A 14,190-nucleotide genomic window follows, 5' to 3' on the forward strand; every position below is an offset into this window, starting at 1 on the left:
AGCATTCTGTTATTAGATTAAATTTATTCAGATTCAATTATAAAGCGCACGCTTTTTTATTAAAATAAGAATAGCTTATTAGTGATGTTCATATAATGTTAATAAATATAAACGTTATATTAAGCTCTAATTTAAAGGGCCACATAATAATCTTATAGATATAATTCGACCCCCGTATATGCTAGAAGCTTCGATCTGAAGGTAACACTGTTCTAAAAATAGATTTTATGTAATCATCACTCCATCACCTGTACTGACTTTCGGACAAGCGATTAGGGAGAACACATTATACGTGATGTTAATCAGCGAATATTTACTTTGTTTACACGCAATATTTTAAGAAATTTTGTAGAAAGCAAACAAGTTGGAAATGTAATTTAGTGTGAAAAGAAAAAGGGACAACTAAACACTGTTAACTTTTAAGTTACATTTGAACATATGGCATGATCTACTCTGGCCTCTATATACATCTTTACACATTGTCAATGAAAAAAAGTTTAGAAAATGCACCAGTAATTGTCTATGATTGTAACAACAAATATTTTGTGTGATACATATGATATCTAAGGGAAATAAAAATACATATATCTTACATTTTATTGTCTTAACGTAAACAGTGTACACACGTATGTTAAATCACGGACCTCAATTGTCAATTAATTTTAAATATACATGCATTCATACATGTACGTTACAATATTTCTGATAAAATAAAAACTAGAATCGGTATTTTGCTTATTTCAAAATTATCAAAGAATTAAGATATTAATCATTAATCTTATGCTCGTAGCACTTTGGTGGATAGATTCATGACATCTCCAATCTACGCATTTTACATAGAAACAAAATTTCGTACGGTATATCTGGGACAGAAGGATACACTTTTATTTTTAGTCCCAATTTCTTAAAATCATACAATTTTATCTCACCATTTCAAATTTTGATAAATAGTGAAACAAAAACAAATTGCCAAGCGCGGCTTTTTTCTCAAATTGACATGCAGGGAAAATATTGCCCCGAAAGTAATTTCTTTTTCACCATTTCATCTCTATTTAAACCATCATCGTAGCTGTACATAAGAATGCTTCTCAATCATGCTTGACACAAGTTTTACTCCAGGAACATCATTTTCATTGAGAAAAATGTGAATAAAAGTATTCGTAACCATTATCTTGTATAATCTACATGTAGATTAATCCAGATTCTTTGTCCGTAACTTATCGGTATGTGGCTATTTTTAGAACAGGTATCATATCAGTGACGTATACGATGCTTATCTCAGATCGTTGGCTATTGGCACAAATAATACACATACTTTTGCGATATGTGTGTCAGAAGTGACCAGTGCGTAAATTGGCACGTGAATATTGATCTCACATTGATAACGTGCTCTTTTATATAATGATTATGAAGAAATATATAAAATAAATGAATTTCTCTGTCACATATTCTGTTCATGAATGATATTTTAATACAGATTTGGAAAGTAAATAAAATTTGATCTGCAGCACACTTTTTCTCCCTGGACCTCCTTAATAGAAATACATAGCCATAAGACATGCTGAATTATGTTGCTTTTTTCTATAAGTTTTATATATTTCAGAAAGGGGTAATTATAGCATGATATATGCATATTGGGTCACGTATTCTTAAAATGGCTTTTGATATTTTATCTTTGAATTGTTTATTTCTGTTTTGAATTAGACACGACAAAAACGCTTAATACAATACATTGACATGTTCCAAAGTATTCTAGTAAAGTGGTTGTTCGTTCTAATAATAAAGGTCTTTCTTTTGGAGATCCGTTTTCGTCCTATTGATATTGTACATTACAATAAAAAAGTTTTGTTTTTCAGTTAATTAGCCAAATTGAGTAAATTAAGGATACTAAACGAGTTAAATAGTGATACACCATCAAGGCGTATTTTTCTTTTAGTTTTATTATTTGTGTTTTTTTTGTAATTATCGTACACGCATATATATTTGGTTTTATAAAACTTTTCCGTATTGAAAGCATTTTTCATTTTACCTATAGTATTGTTGATCTATTTTATATTTATGTACGCTAAAAGTCACTTGAACGATGGTAATTTAGTATGCTGTTCATTTCGTGTCAAAGTCGATTTTAGTAGAATATGTTGTTTTGATTTTTATATTATGAACATGTACTTACTCAAATTTAAGATTTAATGACGTTTTTATTCTTTAAGAACATAGAAATGGTAATTTTTGGCTATGTTTAGTATTAATTTTCTTATTCTGTTTTGCTATTGAAGGGAAACTTACCTTAAAAGCAAGTCCATGCAATCACCCTTTAAAATTAATACCATATCAACATATGTTTTTTTTACATAATTGGTTCAAAGCTGACCTACGCTTTACACTTTATATCTCATTACTTCACTTGAGTTAAAAATCAATTATAACTTTTAAATAATTTACATTAGATCGTTTAGGTAAATTAATTGTTTAGAAAAAGACAAACTTAACAAGTGACAAAATATCTTTTCAACTGTCAGAATATTCAATATCTAAATTAGTTTGTGATATTGGAACATTCAATGCTTTCATTTAACATACGATAATGATAGAGATTTATCTTTATATGATAATTTACACAGTTGCCGAGGGATTTGTCGTGGAATTGAAGGTACAAGTTTAATTTCGGGTAGCGAGTAATACATTTGCACCCATATACATGTATGTGATTTCTTGCTTACAACGGTTCATTTGTAGAGACCATGAGCCTCGCTATAATACAAATATGTATTTTGTTTACACAATTATTTTATTGCATTTAATGCATGTTTACAAACACATTATACAAATAATGAGCATATATCAAAATACAAATATGTATTTAGTAGTGTATTAGATTTATCTCGGGATGCCTGATGCCATCTTAATACATACAAACCTAAATATGAGATTTCTTGCTGGCAGGATTCATATTGTAAAGACCATAAGCCTCGCAATAAAACTTTGGGGTACCCTTGATATTCTGCTGCGTGGCCGACGATACGTTTATGTCAAATTTACATACGGCAATCGTTAATGTATCTAACTTGGGTAAAGAGGATAGATAAATATTTCTATTATTATAACGAAGTTAAATAGATATAGCTTATTGTAGTATGCTAATAGTTATGTACTGAATCACATTTTAGTTTTCTATTAGGTTTCGGCCAAACTGCAGCCTGATGAACATTACATGTCATATTATGTGAACATCTTAAAGCGTCGGCGGTTAATAAGTTTATTGTTTATATAATATATTGTTCCATATACACGTACATTTGATTATCGATTATATTGAAACCAAAGAAGAAAAAGAATTGTACTTTCTTTTGCAGGAAGAAATAAAAAATGAGCAAAAATCGGTATAATTTGTTTTAAAATTGAACATGATTTAGAAACATTCTCTTTATATGTGCACATTGTAATAAATCGATATTATACCACTAAATACAAAAAAATAAAAAACATACGAATGAAATAATTATAACGAATGAAATAATTTTAACGATATTATTAAAATATTTAGAATAAAAATTATCTAAATGCGTTTTTGCTTGTATCTATAATGAAACATTTGAAGAAAATAATAAATTAGTACGCTGGAACTCATAATTTTATATGCCATGTTGAAATGATACAAATTGCAGATACATGTAAACAATTCAAACGAGGTCATGAACTTCAGGTTGCCGATTAATAATGAACGATTTCGCAGTTGACCGCCTGTGGCATAAGTGCACTCTTTGAAAGTTTTGAACAGTATATATTGAAGCGTATTTCTAAGTTTAGTAGTTCATGGTTCTTATTAGGGTTAGCGACGGTAATTGATTCCTGGTGTTTGTTAAGTCTATGCATATTGAGCAGTCTCTTAGCAATAAACGAATTGTTCCTTTTTAATAAGATAGAACGTAATTAGTTTGTACCACTCGTTTTTTTTTTTTTTTGTAATGCGCAACACGTTGTTTGTTTCACTCTACTATGTACTGTATATTGTTTGATCTTATTCGTCAACAATTATACATGCAGACAGTTAAACGGGTTGCTCTGTTTCATGGTTAAGGTTACTAGTATATTTGAATATTTGATAAATTTTATGAATGTGAAACGGTGGTACATACATGTATTTTCTTCAGCTATTTCTCGCGGAGGGTCAATTGACATTACGCCGCCTGTCAATCAAGCTGGCAGGGTCTTACAGATAAGCCAATCGGCGATCGTTATCAGTTTCATGCTAAGATGTCTGAGAAGTCCGCCATTTTCCTTAGACAAGTTATGTGTATAAGACAATGGTGCAGCTGTATTTATATTGAAATTTTGATTTTTTGTCAATTTAAAGCTATTAAAACGGTATATCTAAGTTACAAAATATCCTGACATATTGACAGATGGAGTTAGTAAGTTCATTTTACACAAAACAAAAATATCAGTAACTTTCTATATATGAAGATAATAAGTTATATAGCAGGTAGGAAAGTTAAAACTGGCTATACCACATTGCATTAAACAAGGAAAAAGTTTAAACAAATACTCTATTCCTTCCTTCATTACAATTATGTCTATTCATAATTACATAATATATTATAAGATCTCGGAATATCCAGAAGATATGACATTTTTTGTTCGTTTATAACATATTGTCAATAAAATGCTGTATTAGAAAAAAGTACTTGCAAATAAAATGAAAAAATATGCAACAAATATTTCAGGCGAAATTATCCTACCTAAATATTTCTATTTAAGCTCAATGATTAAATATTAAATATTTAAATACATCTGCTTCAATAACATTATATCTGATCACGGTTTTAATTTAAAGTTGAGGTATAGTATATGTGAAATTTATTTTGAAGTGAATAATATTGCGTTTTATCACGAAAATATCTTATGTACAAAAAAACATATAATCATATATCATATAACAAAGTTACGCAAGGGCAATTTTCTCATTTAATTTTGACAATTTATGCGCAAATGCATTATACATAAGTAATTTCGCACATAAAACCCCAAAAACATTTGTAAATGTTACTGTTTTATTGATATAATTTTACTATTATATGTTCCACTACATCAATTTTAACTATCTTTGAATTTGTAAACTAAAATGATATTTTGTCAGTAACATCTCCCTTGATGTCAGCAAGAAATATTACAAGATCTTTGCCAAACGTTTTATTCATCATTAATGCGTGAATGCAGTTAATTTTTTTAATACCATAATACATTTAACTATTCAATAAAAGCATTAAAATTTTACATATACCAAATGATATAAGGTAAATTCTTTTGTCACTTAAGTGGCATGACAGTTTCGCGTAAACGTCGGTACCGTCTTTTGTCTAAGGTTCTGAATGACCGGGTCACGTGAATCAGTGGGCGGAGCAATCTCTTCTCTGGCGTAATGTCAATTTACATCTTTCTGTCTATAGCCGTAACGTATAATTTGAAGATTGATGCCTCCATATCATTGCGGGGAACGTTGCAATGAAAACGCGTGCTCAAATGTTTCCGGTTGATTACATCTTGGCAGTTCTTATCGCCCGCTTATGAATGACCTTACAGTCTAGCATGATTTACTATTGAATATAGAATTGCACTATAAACAACCTGAATATAGACTTAGTTTCCATTATTATCAAAATATTGTTCAAGTATCAGTTAATCTTAACAAACACTGGTCTTACTAATAAGATTGTATATAAGAAGCTATCATCTTTTAGAAATCTAGAAAGAAATTATGATAGAAAAAGGTCTAATTATCTGTAAAAATATTTTCATTTAACGTTTGTATAAGCTGCTATCTATCTCACAGCGACTTGTATTGTATGTTTACTAAATAATAACATTTAAAAAAAACAGAATTAAGAGTTCCGTAAAATTTAATCTAGACATATACACATAAACACATAATATTTGCAATAATTTCGTGTTAAATGCCCATTATTCCGTTCCTTACTCTATTATTGAACTTTTCTCATGTTATTGGACCGATGGAATCGCTACGTTTATGACAGTTCAGCGCGGTAATCGTATCGTATAATCAATTCGGTGTAACTTCTATAATGAGCTAATGAAACATTCCTGACGGGTTATTTACTATCTGGAACGAATTTAACGGGCTTTAACGCTATCTCGCCGCCATTGAAAAATTGGTGTTCAGAAGAACAATAGATAAATTTGTTAGAATGTGGTAGAGTGTTATTATTTTATAATCAAAAGGATTGCACTTTAATTGAGCGAAAGATTATGTGATCATCAGATGCAAATCCAAGGTATTTATTTCAATTTTTCAGTTAAGGTGAAATAATATTTATCTTTACTTTGTAGTGATGTTTATATTTGTATTAGTATTTGTAATAAGATTAAGAATATTATGTGAACATCTTAAAGCGTCGGCGGTTAATAAGTTTATTGTTTATATAATATATTGTTCCATATACACGTACATTTTATTATCGATTATATTGAAACCAAAGAAGAAAAAGAATTGTACTTTCTTTTGCAGGAAGAAATAAAAAATGAGCAAAAATCGGTATAATTTGTTTTAAAATTGAACATGATTTAGAAACATTCTCTTTATATGTGCACATTGTAATAAATCGATATTATACCACTAAATACAAAAAATAAAAACATACGAATGAAATAATTATAACGAATGAAATAATTTTAACGATATTATTAAAATATTTAGAATAAAAATTATCTAAATGCGTTTTTGCTTGTATCTATAATGAAACATTTGAAGAAAATAATAAATTAGTACGCTGGAACTCATAATTTTATATGCCATGTTGAAATGATACAAATTGCAGATACATGTAAACAATTCAAACGAGGTCATGAACTTCAGGTTGCCGATTAATAATGAACGATTTCGCAGTTGACCGCCTGTGGCATAAGTGCACTCTTTGAAAGTTTTGAACAGTATATATTGAAGTGTATTTCTGGGTTTAGTAGTTCATGGTTCTTATTAGCGACGGTAATTGATTCCTGGTGTTTGTTAAGTCTATGCATATTGAACAGTCTCTTAGCAATAAAAGAATTGTTCCTTTTTAATAAGATAGAACATAATTAGTTTGTACCACTCGTTTGTTTGTAATGCGCAACACGTTGTTTGTTTCACTCTACTATGTACTGTATATTGTTTGATCTTATTCGTCAACAATTATACATGCTGACAGTTAAACAGGTTGCTCTGTTTCATGGTTAAGGTTACGAGGATATTTGAATATTTGATAAATTTTATGAATGTGAAAACGGTGGTACATACATGTATTTTCTTCAGCTATTTCTCGCGGAGGGTCAATTGACATTACGCCGCCTGTCAATCAAGCTGGCAGGGGTCTTACAGATAAGCCAATCGGCGATCGTTATCAGTTTCATGCTAAGATGTCTAAGAAGTCCGCCATTTTCCTTAGACAAGTTATGTGTATAAGACAATGGTGCAGCTGTATTTATATTGAAATTTTGATTTTTTTTTGTCAATTTAAAGCTATTAAAACGGTATATCTAAGTTACAAAATATCCTGACATATTGACAGTTCATTTTACACAAAACAAAAATATCAGTAACTTTCTATATATGAAGATAATAAGTTATATAGCAGGTAGGAAAGTTAAAACTGGCTATACCACATTGCATTAAACAAGGAAAAAGTTTAAACAAATACTCTATTCCTTCCTTCATTACAATTATGTCTATTCATAATCACATAATATATTATAAGATCTCGGAATATCCAGAAGATATGACATTTTTTGTTCGTTTATAACATATTGTCAATAAAATGCTGTATTAGAAAAAAGTACTTGCAAATAAAATGAAAAAAATATGCAACAAATATTTCAGGCGAAATTATCCTACCTAAATATTTCTATTTAAGCTCAATGATTAAATATTAAATATTTAAATACATCTGCTTCAATAACATTATATCTGATCACGGTTTTAATTTAAAGTTGAGGTATAGTATATGTGAAATTTATTTTGAAGTGAATAATATTTGCGTTTTATCACGAAAATATCTTATGTACAAAAAAACATATAATCATATATCATATAACAAAGTTACGCAAGGGCAATTTTCTCATTTAATTTTGACAATTTATGCGCAAATGCATTATACATAAGTAATTTCGCACATAAAACCCCAAAAACATTTGTAAATGTTACTGTTTTATTGATATAATTTTACTATTATATGTTCCACTACATCAATTTTAACTATCTTTGAATTTGTAAACTAAAATGATATTTTGTCAGTAACATCTCCTTGATGTCAGCAAGAAATATTACAAGATCTTTGCCAAAACGTTTTATTCATCATTAATGCGTGAATGCAGTTAATTTTTTTAATACCATAATACATTTAACTATTCAATAAAAGCATTAAAATTTTACATATACCAAATGATATAAGGTAAATTCTTTTGTCACTTAAGTGGCATGACAGTTTCGCGTAAACGTCGGTACCGTCTTTTGTCTAAGGTTCTGAATGACCGGGTCACGTGAATCAGTGGGCGGAGCAATCTCTTCTCTGGCGTAATGTCAATTTACATCTTTCTGTCTATAGCCTTAACGTATAATTTGAAGATTGATGCCTCCATATCATTGCGGGGAACGTTGCAATGAAAACGCGTGCTAAAATGTTTCCGGTTGATTACATCTTGGCAGTTCTTATCGCCCGCTTATGAATGACCTTACAGTCTAGCATGATTTACTAATGAATATAGAATTACATTATAAACAACCTGAATATAGACTTAGTTTCCATTATTATCAAACTATTGTTCAAGTATCAGTTTATCCTAACAAACACTGGTCTTACTAATAAGATTGTATATAAGAAACTATCATCTTTTAGAAATCTAGAAAGAAATGATGATAGAAAAAAGGTCTAATTTTCTGTAAAACTTTTTTTCATTTAACGTTTGTATAAGCTGCTATTTATCTCACAGCGACTTGTATTGTATGTTTACTAAATAATAACATTTAAAAAAAACAGAATTAAGAGTTCCGTAAAATTTAATCTAGACATATACACATAAATACATAATCTTTGCAATAAGTTCGTGTTAAATGCCAATTATTCCGTTCCTTACTCTATCATTGAACTTTTCTTATGTTAGTGGACAGATGGAATCGCTACATTTATCGTTCAGCGCGGTAATCGTATCGTATAATCAATCGGTGTAACTTTTATAATGAGCTAATGAAACATTCCTGACGGTTATTTACTATCTGGAACGAATTTAACGGGCTTTAACGCTATCTCGCCACCATTGAAAAATTGGTGTTCAGAAGAACAATATATTAATTTGTTAGAATGTGGTAGAGTGTTATTATTTTATAATCAAAAGGATTGCACTTTAATTGAGCGAAAGATTATGTGATCATCAGATGCAAATCCAAGGTATTTATTTCAATTTTTCCGTTAAGGTGAAATAATATTTATCTTTACTTTGTAGTGATGTTTATATTTGTATTAGTATTTGTAATAAGATTAAGAATATTATGTGAACATCTTCAAGCGTCGGCGGTTAATAAGTTTATTGTTTATATAATATATTGTTCCATATACACGTACATTTTATTATCGATTATATTGAAACCAAAGAAGAAAAAGAATTGTACGTTCGTTTGGAGGGAGAAATAAAAAAAGGGCAAAAGCGGTTTTATTTGTTTCAAAATTGAACATGATTAAGAAACATTTTCTTTATATGTGCACATTGTAAAGAAATCGATATTATACCCCTAAATACAAAAAAAAACCCAAAGAAAACCCCAAAAAACATACGAATGAAATAATTATAAAGAATGAAATAAATATAATGATATTATTAAAATATTTAGAATAAAAATTATCTAAATGCATTTTGCTCGTGTCTATAATGAAACATTTAAAGATAATAATGAATTTGTAAGCTGAAACTCGTATTTTTATATGCCATGTTGAAATGATACAAATTGCAGATTCGAACGAGGTCATGAACTTCAGGTTGCCATGAATGATTTCGCAGTTGACCGCATGTGGCATAAGTGCACTCTTATCTTGTAATGGATCTCTAGAAAGATTCAAAATAGGCGGGACTATTTCCTTACTTGCTTTATATTGTGCTATAACAGCGTGTTGTGAAATTTGTTCTTATAATCGATTCATAATAGTGCAGAAAAGATATATAAAACTACTTTAAGACAGGGGAAATGTGATGAAGATATGTATTATACAATCCTTATATATTATCTGAATGAAAGATATAAGCTATAAAATCATCTTATGAGAGTTATTTTCTTATTGATCAAATTTCTCGCTTTAATACTTGTGACCACTTAAACAAATGATAATGATGAAGGTAATACCAAGTTATTATAAAACAATTTAATATTGTTTCAATATTTTATTTTCAGATAAAGGATTTTTAATGTGAAGAAACAGACTTATAGAAGAAATCAACAAGATATCACACTATACCTAGATTATTTGATATGAACGATAATGCCTGACAGACAAACTTCATGTCAACGTGTTTTGCTTATTTATTTTTTGTTGTTTTATTTTTAGCAATTAACCTACATATCTTGAACAATAGATTACACATGTATCGTACTAAAAATAAATAATGAATTTATTAGTGACTTTTTTAAGATACGCTCAAAAAAGGAGATGAATCAAAAAAGAAGATAAAAGGAGAATAATTAGGCGTTTAAGTTCTTGTAGTATGAAAATAGATATTTCGCGACGAGTGAAATATCAGCATTTTCATGCTACAATATGAAAATCAATCCTGTATTTAAAGCAAATAAACTTTAATTTTCTGTTTATCATTTAATTTTTTCTTTTTTTTTCGACATCAAAATTTGAAAGACTTTCCTTTTTATTTTGTAATTTGACTGAGTTTAGAAGAATGTAGTCCGAAAAGACACCAGTGGAAAAACGGAAATATGTTTCACTGCAGTATTTCAATAAAAAACAAAAATAAATTAATTTTTATGCAATCAATATTTCTCAATATTTCAAAATTTAAATTAAATATTTTAGAATATAATGAAAAAGGATAAAGTTTTTTTTTATGTAATTACGTGATTTATTTCATCGAGTGATATGAAAATAAATATTTCACCAGCTCTTTTGTTATTCATTTTTAATATGCATATTGACGACAGTAGTTACGACACCAGTAAAATACGAAATATATGTAACACTGCAGTAAAAGAAAATTTATACTGATAATAATTTATTCATAAATGTACAATGAATAAAACAGTTTTTCTATTTAACTTAATAATTCAAACGTGTATGCTTATTTGATAAACATATTTATGTTCTTAAGAATACGATGAAAAATTTAACAGATAAATGTCATCATACTTTTGATTTTAGATGAAAATAATAGTTTCATTTCCAGTTATGTATTCATATTGTCTCCTCTGCTTGTATTTATTTAAGTTTAACTTGTGTTGCATAATAGTTATCATAATGTTAGAAAGCTATATTTTTATCATATTATTTTTAAAACGCATTTATTCTTTTTTCTATTTAATTATTTAATTTATTTAATTCCTGAAGATAGTGTAGACATTCTCACAAATTGTGTAACTAATCAACTGAAAGTTTAACATTATTTCTCCGTTATGCGGTTTGACTTTTAGTGCTTGACTACTAGAGAAATGATTAATGTGAAATCGACTGTCAGTGAAATGGACATTAATTTACAACTAGAGATAGTACGATTAGCCTCTAATGATAGAACAGAACAGAACAGAAACTTTATTACTTGGTTTAAGCATAAAAAGCTCATCACCATATTAAATATACAAATACAACACATAATACATAAATGACACATGACATGAATATATATAATTACAAAATAATGGTTTATGTGATGTGAGAATGTTTAATTTGAGATACGAAGTAAGGTAAAAAAGCATATGAATACATGTATATAATACACAAGAATTGGCCTATCTTTACCAAACATTATCAATTTAAGCTACAATACATTTTCTTTTATGTGAATACAAAAAAGCAAACTGTGACAAATGAAGGGGGATAACTTAGGTAACTTTACATAACCAGTATTTTAACATTTACTTCCCCTTAATAATTCATGATCAATATTAATAGAATTCATTTCTATATGAAAAATGAATACATTTACTGATTTTGTACGTTTTTTTATATATATAAAGAAAAGAAAAGAAAAACCCACACAAAACAGACCAATACCCAAAACAACTAACACTTGACTTAATTATAAGGATAAGCTTTGTCAAAACATTTTATCATGGTATTTATATTTGGTTATGTGTTGAAAAACAAATATAGTTAATTTGAGAAGATACAAATATTAATAAGTAAATAAAAAATATATGTATATATGTACAATTTCATATTCACATATAACTTTACAAATCTACATGATGGATATACAATGCACATTTAACAGTTACAATGATTTTTTCATTTTTTTAAACAACAGAAAAAACCGAGAAAGAAAGTAAAGCTTACATGTCAGTATATTATAACAAACTATCCCTCAATTTAAAAGCTTTATCACAGAATATAGCTAAATTTTTCAATTCTTTCTTGCGACCAGTTTGCATTAATAAAATGAATTTAAACATACTTGTGTTGCAATAATAGTATCTTGGAATGTATTGCTTTCTTAACTCAGAATATATCGGACATTTAAGGATAAAGTGAGATTCATCTTCTATATCATTCATATAACATAAAGTGCACTTTCGTTCATTCCTTGGTACATTATTATGTCTTCCTAACTCTATATTAAGTTTGTGTGAGGAGAGTCTTATTTTTGCTAAAACATTTCTATATTTTACATTTTCAATATATTTTATATATAACGATTGTTCATATGTGATCTTATATTCCCTATATACATCTAACAATGATGAAGATTGAATACCATCATTCCAACAACTTATATAAATATCCCGTAATCTATTCCTAAAAATAGGTACAAATAGCTTTATATTTACAGAATCGGGATATAACCAGACTTCATTAAATCCTGCTGACTGAAGAATGTTTTTAACTTTTGAAGCCCAGTTTGTTGAACAATTTACCACATCAACATCATATATCTGTCTCCACAATATTGTTCTCAATATACAATTATCTTTTTTACTTGTATTTAACTTAAGAAAATATTTAATCATACGAATATGCCTTTCAATATAAAGAGGAAATCTCCCCAATTCTGCATATAATGCCAAAGTATTTGTCGACTGTTTAACTTTTAAAATAAACCTACAAAAATTGTTATGTACTCGTTCCAAAACTTCTGCATTCATAAACCCCCATACTTCACAGCCATAATTTAAAATTGATAAAACATAGGCGTCAAAGAGATTAAACATAATGTTAACTGGTACTTTGTAGTCACGTAACAATTGTAACAATGAATATAATGATCTGAGCCCTTTCCCAGCTAACGTTTTTGTAGCTTGCATGAATGACCCACCACTCGTGAATACCACACCTAAGTAGTTAAATGAATTTACTACCTCGACTTCTTGATTATTATAAAACCACTTATCCATATAACCAAGTCTACCACCTTTTCTGAATACAATTATTTTTGTCTTTTCAACATTTACCGTCAAATTCCAACGATTACAATAGGACAATAAACTATCAAGTGACTTCTGCAAACCAGACCTAGATTCTGAAATGATGGCGGCATCGTCAGCAAACAACAATAAATAAATTGATATTTGGTCGATATTAAGACCAACGTCAATATTTTCTTGCAGGTGTAATTCGATATCATGCAAGAACAGGGAGAAAAATATTGGAGAAGTTATCTCCCCCTGGAATAGACCAATGTTACTATTGAAGACATCAGATAACGTTCCTAAATGTTTAACACACAATTTCATATAATATAGGATATTATCTAACGAGGGCGTTTTGTTTACTCCTAGCTTCTTGATAGCTTTCAAGATTTCCTCATTTGTGATACGTTCATCTAGCGTCTCAAATGTGCTACTGTCATATATCCCCTCACCTAAATTATTGATAAAATCGTCATAGTCATTATTTTCTACTTCCTCGCTCTCCCCTGACATTAAATTGCAAAAATAATCTTTAAAATCACTAACTGAAATATCTTCCCCACAAACAGTAGAATTTGTACTTTTGA

Source organism: Ruditapes philippinarum, unplaced genomic scaffold, assembly GCF_026571515.1.
Source record: "Ruditapes philippinarum isolate M1 unplaced genomic scaffold, ASM2657151v2 ctg5234_1_1_1_1, whole genome shotgun sequence".
In the NCBI taxonomy this organism is placed as follows: Eukaryota; Metazoa; Mollusca; class Bivalvia; order Venerida; family Veneridae; genus Ruditapes; species Ruditapes philippinarum.